A 14239-nucleotide genomic window follows, 5' to 3' on the forward strand; every position below is an offset into this window, starting at 1 on the left:
AACGCTCAACCAACAACGCACAACTGGACCACGGAGGCCGTTATAACTTACTGGAAACCAGCAAATCAAAGCTTCATACTCGACGACATTGAAGTAGAAGGCACAAAGGCACGACTTGCACTAAAAACGTAGATACAGTAGTGTTGTTCCCGCATTCGCTAGTGTTGCGCCGTTGCGCTCGCGGTTCCCGTCATGATAATTAGCACCTTTGAACCTCGGAATTAGCTGGTTGACGCACAGCTTTCACATTTGTGAGCTGACGGATGCAGTTAAGTGCTAATTACACCCACCAGGTTCATAGAGACGTGGTTTTATATCACTTTACATGTTCAGGATACATGTAAAGTACAGTTGTCTGCATGTATCTTTGCCTATTTAAGTACGTCTGTTTCAGTGAGTGAATGGAACACATTTGAAAAGAAATGTTTCATAAGCGTTTCGCAGGTATGTGACCTAATCTGTATTGGACTGGTTGTTTCTTCAATCAATCAATAATTCTTTATTGCACAAAGACATATCTAAGTAAGTATAGGACATGTACAAGCGAACGAATAAAATAAGCACAATAGGCGGCCTTATTACTAAACAGCAATTTCTGCCAGGCAATCTTAGGGTGAAAGAACTTTGTTTTTTGTTTCTATATTTTGTTGTTTGCTTTTGTGTTTCTTCGCTTGTTGGTAGGCGACACAGGCAGTCAGTTCTGTGAAAAACCGGACTTATCAAATCTTCAGGTTAGGTAACCTGACCTTGTGAAAAACAGGACTTTTGATAGAGAGATGATGAAGTTTGAATTTTAAGATTTTTTTAAAAGTTATTAAGAAAATATGTATTGTACATATTGTCAGGTAAGTACAGTTGATGGGAGCGGAAAAACCGAAAGTTGTGTGTCAAAATCGTAGTAAATGCAGAATTCACTGGTCTCAGCCTAACAATGGAAAATAGATGTGTTTTTATGTAAGCATGTATGTTGATATAGCAAAATAGTCTAGTTTCTGTTTGCATTCTTTAAGTATCCATGATTCGACAAAAAAACTTTCTTTGCGACACAAGTCCTAGTCGAACGTCAAATGTTTGCACCTACCTTACTTAACCTACTTGATTTTTATGATTGTAAAAGGGTAAATAACTTAGTCACTATTAGGAAGAGACTTGTAATTAGCCTTCAGTTATTGTCTGGTTATTATTTTAGAAAATGTATATGGCCGTAAGTCTTCCTCAAAATAAATAAATAATAATAATAAATAAATAAAACTTCTTTAAATTTACACCCAATCTTTGTCTGCTTGGCAGAAGAAGAAGAACCAGATTTTCAGAAAAACATTCAGCTTCATTTAACGAGTATAAACAAAGCTTGCAACACACGCTAACCAATGCTCGACACAGTTCATTTAAAAGCAATATAAATTAGAATTTTTCCTCTGGCAAAGACAAGCAATAGTTATAAGTGGGCAGTCGAACCGGCGCAATCAAAGTCGCGCGGCGGGATCAAAGGCGCGGTAATGGCTTTTTAGCAGAGTGAAGATATAGGGGTGGGGGGTTCAAGTAGTCGGGGACTGCAGCGTACCATCGGCGGTACAACCGAGTAGACACCTGATGGATGATTTTGCGAATATTATTAATTCTGTTCCCATCATTATCATTTCATTGTGTTCATTAAAACAACTCATTGTCGTGTTGTTTCTTGTTGTCCCATTGTGTTGTGTTGTTAGATTATTTCTATTTTATTATATTATGAGGGAGGTGAGGTAAACGGAACGCCGAGTTTTCATTGGCTCACTCTAGACACCTAAACTAAACATGTTGATTGGTCACGGAGATGGTCGCGATTGGTCGGTGTATTAGTCAGATGTGTTGACAGAGCCCGTTCGTATGTTATTACAAGTCTAGGAGTTGTATCGTTGATGTTGCGTACACTGGTTTTTGTTTCGCTTGTTTTGTAATGAAAGTCACTTGTCCTCATGCGGCTGAGAGGAGTGAGAGGTATCCTCTTGGTTCGGCAAATTTTTGAACGAGCTACCTGTCTTTGTGTGGTTTGAGCTGATGAGTTAAACAGATGTTTATTGTCATCTTGATTAAGTAAGAGTAGTAATCTTCTACTTTTGCCAAACATCTCTCCTTTTCATTCTACGTAAAGACGATCTGTTTATGAGTTTGAGTACTCTGGACAACCAAGTCTTAGATTTTTGGAGTAAAAGTACATACATAAACACACTGTATAATTTAGTTATTTTTTTGATAATATAGGCTCGCGTTCGACCCCAATTTCACCTGATGGTAAGTGACGATGTGGTCTAGGATGGATCACGCTTACCTAGCAATTGCATATTTACTCTAGCCTTGAAGACTACCAGATTATAACGAGTTGGAAAACTGACGACGGCAAGCAATTGCAATCCTTCGCTGTTCGCATCAAAAAGGAAAAGACGAAACGTTTAGTGATGATGAAATTCTCGTCGACGCCTTATCTCGGCAATATAGTAGATAATAATGAGCCGATTCTACAATAAGTCACGTCAAAAAATCTTTTGTTTCGTCTTTCTATGACCATTGGAAGGCAGCCTATCTACAACTGTCAAGTCGACTCATCAAAGCAAATAATGCAGTCAACAATCGTAACCGTACAATTACTACATTGCTTATAAAATCAAAGCGAAATGAAACTTGCAAAGCGTCATGAAAGAAACGACGCTTTAGAAGACAACCAGTTTGAGAAGACCCTTCAAATTAAACTCACACTTCGCAATCGCCTAGCAAATGATCTTCAAGTGAATGTGGTGTGGTATGTCTGTGGTCTGGTTAAAGTGGGCGTGTAAGTCGCGGCTCGACAGACGGACAGACGTGTTTGCGCCTAGAAATTAGCCTCCGACTTGTGACTTTCTTGGATGATTATTCTGCATTACGAGAAATAAGATGTAGAATTAAAATGTTCTACTTAAGTCTCCTTGTTAAAGTGAAAGTCGAGTTTACACCTACGGTATTGTAAGTGTCACTATTATGGTCATAATTAATGTATGATGATGATCATCATCATCATAAGGCTTCTTAGTAAATAAATATATTATTTATTTATATGTTTGTCACTTCCATAACCCGCGACTATGGAGTCCCGGATTTTTAAATGCGTGTGTGGAGCCGAAGCCAACTCAATTTAATCTAAATGTGATGAGAAAATGAGATGGTGATTATTATATCATAAACAAAACAGTTATAGAACAAAAATATTTGAAAAATATGAAACAAAATAAAATTAAAATAAAACTAAAACAAATAAACAGAACTCAAAATAAAATAAATTATATACAATTAACACTTAAACTAAACTATATTAATTAAAAAGCCTGTCTCGACTCGTACCTGGTGCAAATGTACCCACAATGCTGGCTGCGTTTCCGCGTTGAACAGCCAGATCATAGACCTCATCCATCTTTTTCAGATGATTAGGTAATACAGTGGTCAGAAAGTACTCATGACTAGGTATATAAGCCAATCCAGCAGAGCGGCAAAGTCTAACCCCACGCTTTTTAGATGTGTAAGTTAAGTTAAGGCTAAGATATCGCAGAATAAATTAATAAACATCAATTTTTCATCACAGAAAAAATAATATAAGATACTTAGGTTTCTTTAGCAATTTTATCCACACAATATAAACAATTCAAAAAGATGCCTACCTATGAGGACCAATATAAAGGCAGCCAAATTACTGAGCTGGTATTAGAACATTTGTTAAGAACGTCTAAAGCCCTGTGCAGAGGTTTTTCTTTACTTTTCTTCGGCTATACAGGCTGAGAAACTGCAGTAGTTTTAGACGGATGAGATAATAGAAAAGTATTTATATAAAAACTGACGATTCTATGTTACCAACTGAGTTGAGTTTGCGTCTACATGTAGTGCAGCGTATAATCACTATCCAAAGTGTCACGAACAAAGTTACACCCAGTCAACTTCTTAAGAATTCGTGTCCGGAGTACCAGGCTATCAGAATAGGGCTGGAAGTGGCAGGAGTCGCCGCGGGCGCGACCCACATCCTTTCAGCGTGGATTCATTCACTTGTCGTATCTTTGTTTGTCGTCGCAACCAAGATACCGCCAGCTACCGGATAAACGCTTATCTTAAATTGCTTGACAGCTTTGCCAACTTTAGTTTAAACGATGCTTAAGAAAAATTTTAACGGTATACGGCACGTTAGTTGGGTGTTTCCTGTCCGTCTGATCGGTCAACCCTCCAATCGGCCCTGTGAGTGAGATTTATTTTTTGACAGCCCTGAGGGCTCTCACCTGGTACTAAATTTAAGACAACAGGCCTTAGGGTTCCTAGTTGGCATTTGGGAGCAAACCTCGGCTCAGGGCGTCGTCTGATGATAATATTTCAAAAAAATTATCGGCCCTAGGGCGATAGCGATAAACGCTGAAACTCAACACACGTACTAAACACAATTCTATTTTTTTTGTTATGTTCATTATTTCCTCGCATCGTCGAATCCACTTTCCAGATATCCAGTAAATCAATCGTAGAGATTTTTTTGGTTTATTTCCAGTCAAAGCAGGACCCAGGATATTTGTGGCTCGTAATTGGCACTGCACTCGACGCTTTCATTACTTAGCCGGCTTATGCAGTTCGTGGGCCGGAACAAATGACGATTGGAATATAGGGTAGATGAGAATTGATATCACGTGGTTTTCTGGATTTGGGCCCGGTTAATGGCAATAGGCGCTTAAACATAGCTCACGAGCACGAGGAGTGGGTGTGGTGTATTATGCATAATACACTCCTGTCTACCCCTTCGGCGAAACAGGCGTGATGCTATGTTGTTATAGATGATAACCTCAGAGGTCCGTGTCCGTGTTGGATAACCTAGATATACATTTATAAATCCTCAACCTTTGCGCATATAAAAGTAGGTATTGTGCAATTTCAACTAATGTCAAATAGCAATATTACTTTCTTAGATGTTTGTTTGTTCCAGTGCAAGCTTGTAAACCTCCCAGGTGTTTTCATCACCGTCTGTCTCCCTAGCTTTATCTTGTTTACACAGGGTCCGCTAACCTAACCCGCAGATTTGACAGGTACGGTTTTTTACAGAAGCGACTGCCTGTCTAACGCAGGTTTTTTCACCAATTTATAATAGTAAGTAACTGAAACTAAAGACAAGTTTCTTCAGAAACCTCCTCAGATAACTAAAACTAATCAAGTGTAACTCTCACACGACAAACAAAGGTTCCGTACGCCGGAATAATTAAATGGCATTACAGTGGCCACACAACAATATTTAGTTTGGATCCCTCGCCCCAACGAAACCCCTGCGACGCTCTAAGACAATCATACACAATTATAAGCTAGAGAAAATTCCAACCACGATACATATTCACTCTTACAAAACCATTAGTCTGTAACACCAACCTTATTTCCAACGCTATACGAATCAAAAGTCCCTTTTTGTAATGATATTTGTGGTAAAACATCGACGGTAAAGTACAGTCATCCCCAATATTGACAGAAGACACAATTTCCGTTCGTTGCAAGGGGCTGGATTCCGCACAATTTGACGCTAATTGCCGAACGTGTGAGGATCCCTAATGGCTGTCTTTGTACGTCGGAAATGGAGACATAATAGTCGATTGAGCGCAAAAAAACAGTGCTCTTACTGTTTCTTACATAGTCATAATATTTTTCTTCTGTCTTTGAGAATAGGAATAACCAACAAAAACTTGTCCTAATCTAAGTAAGTATACAAATATATATCTAATACCAAGGACCATGAAGTAATTAATATCTACGTAAAGCACGAAATAAATGTAGTATTTATTTAATACGGATGTGTATGGATGAAATTATATCAGAGTGATGAGTTTCGGAAAGTTTTTTTATATTCCCCCAAAAATATCTACCTCCTTAAAATTGCAACAATACAATTTGATATCGACAGCATGGTAAACAAACCGAAATGCAAATATTCAGCGGATGCGTAATAAAATAAATTGAAATGTTTCCTATTAGCTAGTATAACCAAGTTCCCTCATTCCATTACTGTTGACGAGCATGGAAATGATGGAAATTCTGATGGAGATTCAATTGCGCTTCATATCGAGACAGCAGTGTACACAACCGAAGTGCTCCCGAAATTGCTTTTGCAAGTGTTTACCTAACAAATTCACGACTTGTGCCAAATCCTTGGTGAACGGAAAAAACATAAAATTTAATTTTACTTTTATTTTTAATGTTAGGTAAGTACGCGTAATACAAACCACTACACACATTTATTATACCACTAGCGCCATCTATTGAACTACTTGCGTAACTACGAAAAAATTTAAATGAAGTCTAATTATGTGGAACTGTAATCAAATCAAGGACGACCCACGTCAACATAATATCAAATAAAAAATAAAAAGATTAGATAAAAACAAAATAACTATCCAAAAACAGCAAAAGAGTGCGTTGGCCGGGAATCGAACCCGGATCAACTGCTTGGAAGGCAACTATGCTGACCATTACACCACCAACGCAGCTGAACAGAGCGTCGAAATAAGCGATCACATCATCCTTTCTAATATTAGTTCAATATGGACGATATAAACCGTAATGATATCGCAATTATTTTTTTGCTGGAAATTCTATTATAAGCTTCCCTTTTGTATTTAATTCAATATTCATGCCGTACTAGTTTAATACTTGGAATAATTTATACCTCAAGTCTGTGTAGGTTACATTTCAATTCGGTGTCTAGTGTGGGTTGTATTACGAGGTCAATCACCGATATCAACTCTGGTACCAATCAGGGTTATTATTTGACCTTATAGGGGGTACCTACCTAATCATTGAAAACAACTCAATCTCGTTTTTGCTAAAACAAATTCTTTTGTGTAACTTCAATAAAACCTGGAAATGGGAACGAAACTAACGTGCGCGTGTGAAGAAAATCACATCAATGTGTTTTAGCAAAAATACGCTTACGAGGTTTCACTATAAGGCGGCGTTATAGGTGCATTTCGTGCAAAAGTAATATAGCTATATTTAACTAGAATGCCAAGCAACAAAGAGTCTGTTTCTGGCTTGAAATAAGTATGACGTGTAAAGGGCTGTGCCAAGTACTAATTAACCACAAGCGCGATTACCTGAACGCTTCCGCGATACTTGAAGAAAGTAATAACTTGAAAACTTCAAAGGTGCACTATCAAAGCTAATTAAAGTTGCAATGACACTAGAACGCATCTTAACCCGCAGGCGCGGGGGAGACAATGTGCGGGGTGCGCGCGGGTGTAAGGGTGTAAGAGTGAGGGTGTGTGGGTGCGGGTGTGTGCGGGTGATGTCGAGTGCGCCGCTGTAATCAGGGCTAATAGAAGCGTGTGTGCTTTGATCTGCGGCTCAAAGAGACGAGAGCCGAACTCGCGAGACAAGCACCGACGCAGACCTAACTAGCTCCAGACTCGGCGGTGAATTCTTCGCTATCTTCGAGTACCTACAACTTGTTGGCAAATAGTCGACGCTTGTTCGGAACTAGGTGAACCCTCAAGTTTTGGAAGTAGGCTCTGTTTGAATTACCTACTTATAACAATGGGTAAACTTTTTAAGAGTCTATTTGCGGGTCTGTTTTGAAATGAGAATTACGGCCATAATCCATGTCGCAATTTTAACCACATATACCTATTTAAATACTTATGGACTAATCAACAAGTAAAAAAACCAACCATCAGTTTCGATACAGTCGTATCAAATGCAAATGTGGCTGCCAGATTTTAAACTCTCTCAAATATATAGCAAGTTTACAAAACAGACTGACTACATACCTAACTTTGTTTTACCAACCAATAATAAAATCTTTAGTTGCCTACAGATATGTTACTAATGAGGTTATGTACTTAAGTCACTCTGTTTTGTAAACAATAACCAAAGTTGCAAAATATTTTTTTCAGTGGGAATAATAAAATGTAGACTTCACTTGCTCTATCTACAGCAGTAGACATTACCTACGCCCTAAAATTTTTAGTAGTAAGAAACAAAAATAATAGGTATCTAATTTGAAATAAGCAGCCGTGTCTGTTTGTCGCAGGTCTGCCGCGAGGTGAGGCACAGAAACGGTGAAGACTGAAGAGTGTAAGCGCTGCGAGTGCATTATTGTTTTCTTTCTGCTTTGCGCCCGCGCCGCGCCGCTGCCGCTGTCGTAGCGTAATTGATTCTTTTGTGGCATAATTGCGGGCAGATCGCATCGGGCCAGCGGAGCCCTGCAGCCCTACGCCATTCATATTCAGCAGTCGTATAAGGTGACGTTTAGTACTCGGTTTTAATTGGTTTTCTTATTTCCGGACGGTGAGGAGCCATTATTCGTGGCTTTGTTGGTGTCTGCGGATGTGGAAAATTGTTTGGACGAACGCTTTATTATATTCTAATAAGCTTGGAGTTCGTTAGCAGGGGTGGTAGAAGTATATCTGTGTCCAAGTACAACCCTTAAAGGGAGTCAACATTTATTGAAACATTTTATTATTTAAGACGAAGTATGTTTTTGGACGTGAGCGGCAACAGTGACATATTATTACTATTTCTAAGTAACAACATAGTCAAGATATCGCTGCACTGATTTCGTAAATCCTTACAGAAAAGTAAACAATGTTTGACAGTAGCCAAGTCGGCAACTTGGATGTAGACACCACTCCACCGCCGCTATCGCCTCTGTCCGCTACACGTGTTAGCAAATAAAAAATAACGTCGCCCAAAAGACGATAATCCACTCATTGATATTTGTTTTGTCGACCACCGCCGCTATCGACAAATAAACCCCTTATCTATCGACGTCGACAGTGATTGATATAATCGTACACAAATATTTACTAATGTTCGCCGCGAACCTTTGATAACGCAATCATTGGATTTGATTTTTGGGAGTTCCGGGCTCGAGTCCCGACAGTGATGGACGGGCTTCAGGAATTTTACTGCAACTTCAAAAAATGTCCGCGGATTAAACATCTTTTTGAAGTTCGTGCTATCTGTCGCGAAGTTTGTAGGCGCGGTTCGCGAAATTCCGTCGGGTTCTGTGAACTTGTCGAAAACATCCACAATACCTAATTTAAGTTAATCCTCTTGTAGGTTCACCGCGTTTTGATAATACAGTAGGTATCAGCTTACTTGCACCTACGTCGAAATAACACAATCATCAAAGGAGATAGGTAATACTTTAAAATTAAAGTATAAAGGTGTGTGAGTGAAACGCTTGCGAAGTGATACATTTGCGTACAATTATGAGCAATATAATGTACCCACTTTAGGACTCTGTCGCACTAACATGTTTGACATTTAGTGAGACTTACAGTTCAATTTGTCAAAAAAGTTAATGTGACATGGTACCAAAGTGTATGCATGTTAATGCTCGTGACCGTACCTATCTAACTGTCCGATGCATCAGTTTTTCCGTTGTTTATTTAGGTACTACCTAAGTAAATAAAGTAAGCCTCCATTAGATGGCGGGTACCGGAATCAGCATCAATATCTATCGTGAGAAAACTTGTTATTTTAAATATTTGGGGACTTTATATCGTCATTGTCATCAAGCAATCTCTCCTATCGTAACTCACATCACCCCACTACTTCCTTCACCTCACACGGCTCCGACTCTAGATAACTGAACGTAACTAGTCCACAGAGTAGGTATAACAGTAACCTTGACATCGTAATCACCTCATATACGCGCTCCCGCGATAAACACGTCGACAAGCCACTAACGGACCCTCGGCTACTGACAAACAGGCGTGCTTTATGTTATTTACTGGACGCGACTAATGTATGGCGAGGAGCGGTAGCCAGAGGCCCATGTATCCGTCGACGAGCTCGTTACCAACACAATATACATCTGTTCAAATAAACACTGTGAAATATCACAGGCCGCGCCGCGCGTAATATGCGTAACAGACATACAAACATAACGTACGCCCGTAACCTCTGCCTCTGGTCTTTATAAGACGGGTACAACTAATTTGCAGTCGCTATAAGTACACTGAAGTCCTGCGATGGATACGATGAAACATGCGGTAAACGTTTACAAGCGCGTTAAATAGTCGCAAGCAAGTCGACGGAAAAAATACCACTATTTACTAAATTAATAATACAAAATGAAAAATAAATCCATAAAATAGAAGCGAAAATGATACGATAACTTATTACAACAACAGATTCTGGCAAAGGAGAAGAAGCAAAAAGACAAAAGACAATCATGACATACGGAAGAATAAAACATAGTAATTCTTACATACTCAGGAGATTGTATATAGGTAATACTATAAAAACTTAAACTTAAATGTTTGTGCGTTGTGTACACCGGTCCTTAAAATTGTTTTAAGACGTCATCATGTCACAGAGACTTAATACCATGATGAACGGCTGAACTTATTCTATTTTGCTATATGCATCTACTTACTCTCATAACAGATTGTAATATGTGTAACACACGCCATAAAATTTTAAAAGGCGATTACCCCAGTAATTTTGTAACTATTAAACGCCAGTTAACAAGTAGGCCAAATTAAAAACAAACCATAAATTGAATGCTTTGAAGTGCTTGCTTTACATCAAACGAGTGTTTATTGAGTAGTGATTTGTGATACGAGTACACGGGTACGTAGGTACGTACTTACGTAATCATTTTAATATAGTTATTTAACCTACTCAAATCAAAACACCTGAAAGTAATAGTAAAGAAAAAGGAAGATCGACAGTTTTATTTGTAAATATTATGAATAATAATTACGTCTACACCGAATTGAAAGCGAATATACATCAACATGCCCGATCTCCCTATCCATCCATAGGGAAGGCCCGTGCCCCAGCAGTGGGGACGTTAATGGGCTGATGATGATGATGATACATTAACATAACATAAATAGCTTATATACTGCTGAGTACAGGCCTCTCTCTAATCAACCAAGGGTATGGAGCATACTCCACTGCGCTGCTCCAGTGCGTAGGAAATAAAACATTAATTATTTATTTAAGTACATTTGTCTTATTTGATCGTCTTAAATTAAGATGGTGCTCCGGAGGGCACGCTAAGCAGTTGATCTCTCTATTACTTAAGTAAGTGTGTATTCGTTATGTTATGCGTTATTAGAAATTGTTAACTTTATTATAGTTAGACGGAGACTCGTAGATAGACAGCACCGCGGGTCAGGTTGGGTTAGTGATGTGCGGTTCCCGGGAATGTTTCCGTTGTAAAACCCCTTTAATAATAAGGAAACTGGCTGTTTTTAATTTTCAAGTTTTCTTGTACGGTCACGAGCATTAGGTAATATGTACGTATACACTTTGGTACCATGTCACATTAACTTTTTTGACAAATTGTACTGTAAGTCTCTCTAAATGTCAAATATGTTAGTGCGACAGAGTCCTAAAGTGGGTACATTATATTGCTCATGACTGTACTATAGTGTTATCTGCCTAAAGGTTAGGTAGGTACCTAATAAAGCTCTTTTTACATACGTTTTGATACTCCGTGAACTCGAAGGACGTAATATACTACTAGCCATAGAGGCAGCCAATCAGCTCGCGACACCAAACACTTCAGGACCCCGACACCGACCCCGCCGGCGTGGTCGACGATTTCCCTCAATCAGCGCTTATCTCTATCGACCCCCTAGGGTCGATTAATTCTTTCAAATATTTTTCCTCTCAGACGACGCCCTGAGCCGAGGTGCGCACCCAACTGGGCACCCTCAGGCCTGTTGTCTTAAACGTTGTACCGAGTGAGAGCCTTCAGCGCTCCCCATTTGTCCGGCCAAGTAGTTAATGCTATCTGCGGCAAATCTACAAAGTGGGAATATTCCGGTAACGGCACACCACTGGCTGGGTAAATGTAGCGTTAACGTAGACATTACCATGCAGGATGGTAGATGGCTCGGAAGGGATGCACATTGTATGCAGTGAGTTATGTGCTGAGGTGTACCGTCGTATTCATGGCCTGAGGGTTAAAAAGGCCACATTGAAGCCATACATCTAACGAAGCAATAATGCTATTTGACACTTGTACTTTGATAAAGCTCGGTGAAGCGTCGGTAGTTCGTCTTAGATTGCGATTGATCTACCTCTGACTACCGAAATTGGTATACAATTGTGGACTTATATTATATGTGTATACATTGTTTTAAGTTTACGCGCTTATTATCATAAATAAAACACATAATAACGGGTTCTCACCGCGTTTATAAGCAGGGATATGAGACTCCCGATATTTCGACACTGTTAACTGTGTGTTGTGTTAGTGTGTTGTGCTTTAAACGCGTTATGTGTTTTAATTATATTATATTATGTGTGTTGTGTAACATTTGTTGACATTGGGCACTCTCTTTTGTATTCGCAAATATCAAATTGCTGTCATCATCTCGTCCCTTTTCGGGGTCCACTTACCTAACTTAAAGATTTGACAGGACCGATTTTTTACAGAAACGACTGCCTGACCTTCCAACCCGCGAAGGGAAACCAGCCCAATACAGGTTGGGTCACATACCTCCGAAAATGCATTTCTTGGGAATGTGGGTTTCCTCAGGCTGAGCACGTGATAATTTATGATCCAAATATGAATTCGAAAACAAATTCGACATACATTGGTTTAGGCTTGTGTTGGAATTTGAACCTGCGACCCCAAAGTGAGAGGCAAGACTTCTGGGCTACCACGGCTCCCGGGTTCGGGTTTAATATCAAATTGCAGTATCACACACATTTTCTTTTAATTCAATCTTTTTTCTTTTTAATGTGATATACCTATATATTTGCCATGTTTTAAAATCTTATGTATACCAAAAGGGAGTTGCGAGTCATTCCCAACACAAGTACTCTAGTTACTTAGTGGGAAGTCTCGACAACAAACTTCGTTACAATTATGAGAAATAAACTATTTTTATTTTTTTTATTTTTTTGCTAAGTATTTTAGATGAATTGATGCAATGTGCCCTTTTATACCCCCTGGGAGGGTCAGCCACGTCGTAAACGATTTGTAAAAGCGACAACAACAAGCGATCTTGTCGCTTTTCGAAATGACATTGACATAAGGTGACATGACAATCACATAATATAGTTTTCATCACTGTTGTTTCTCGTAATCGTTTGCAACTCAGCTAAGGTCCGAGTTACAATAGAGGTCGTTGGACTGTTGTGAGCTGGTTAAATTGGATACGTATCGAAAATTCTAGAACATCCCAAATTATTCTGAAACTAAGTAAGTAAGTACAACAACAACACAAACAAATTCAAATTCAAATTCAAAAATATCTTTATTCAGTAGGTAACATAGTTACACTTTGAATCGTCAATTTTACATAACGAACGTCTCATCCGCCTAAAACTACTGCAGCTTCTCACAACCTGTATAGCCGGGGAAAAGAAGCTGCAAGAAAAACCTCGGCACAGGGCCCTAGACGTTCTTTAAAAAAAATAAAAAAAAAATAAAAAAATATTGGTAAACAATTGAGTAATTTAGCTGCCTAATATCCGTTCTCAGACAGTTAATCCCATGCATTCATATCTTCTAAATAATCACTAACTTTATAATAACCTTTTTTGTAAAGTTTTTGTTTAACTACTGTCTTAAAACAGTTGAAAGAGAAACCGTACAGGCTCAAGCGGCTCAACCCTACAAATTCTGCCCGAACCACGAACGGACGCAGGCGTTCAGCGTCGACACCGCGCAATTTCCGAGTGCCAGTCAGCTATAGTCAGCGGCATTCAACCAGGCAACCAGTCAGCAGGGTTGCAGTGAGCAGTAGCAACCGCCTGCACTTCCTGGCGGCATATGTTCCACAGCGTGCTGTTATAGCGATGTTTATGAAATACCCTGAAATAAGTAGGTACCTGTCTGGTTGTGGTAAGTTAGGTTGATTTGTCTAAGCATGAAACTGAGTACCAAGGAAGGAGAAAGAAGGTATGGATGAATTATAATAAAAAGAAAAAATAAGAAGCAAATAAGAAGTGTGACCCGTAATAATATACTTATTAAATTATACATCTAGATATTATTGAAAACCAAAATTAATAAAATTATGTTTTGGTAACAAAATTTGGTAAAAAAATGTTTTGCAATTATTAAATATCTGAGTACAAAAATAAATTAAAGAAAAGCAATTCATCCAAAAAGAAACGCCCCCGGGTGGGCTCGAACCACCAACCTTTCGGTTAACAGCCGAACGCGCTAGCCGATTGCGCCACGGAGGCAGTTGACAATGTTTGCGAAATACTTAACTACTAGGCGCAGCGCTGTAGTATACAA

At 39.0% G+C, this 14239-nt stretch overlaps 2 non-coding genes across 2 annotated transcripts; both read right to left on the reverse strand.

Moving 5' to 3' along the window:
- Window positions 1-6431: 6431 nt before the first annotated feature.
- Window positions 6432-6503, reverse strand: Trnag-ucc (transfer RNA glycine (anticodon UCC)). The gene has a single exon. It is a non-coding gene; the product is annotated as a tRNA-Gly (tRNA).
- A 7607-nt stretch (window positions 6504-14110) lies between these two features.
- Trnan-guu (transfer RNA asparagine (anticodon GUU)) lies at window positions 14111-14184 on the reverse strand. Its single transcript has one exon. It is a non-coding gene; the product is annotated as a tRNA-Asn (tRNA).
- Window positions 14185-14239: the final 55 nt, after the last annotated feature.

Source organism: Pectinophora gossypiella, chromosome 14 (genome assembly GCF_024362695.1).
Source record: "Pectinophora gossypiella chromosome 14, ilPecGoss1.1, whole genome shotgun sequence".
Lineage (NCBI taxonomy): Eukaryota > Metazoa > Arthropoda > Insecta > Lepidoptera > Gelechiidae > Pectinophora > Pectinophora gossypiella.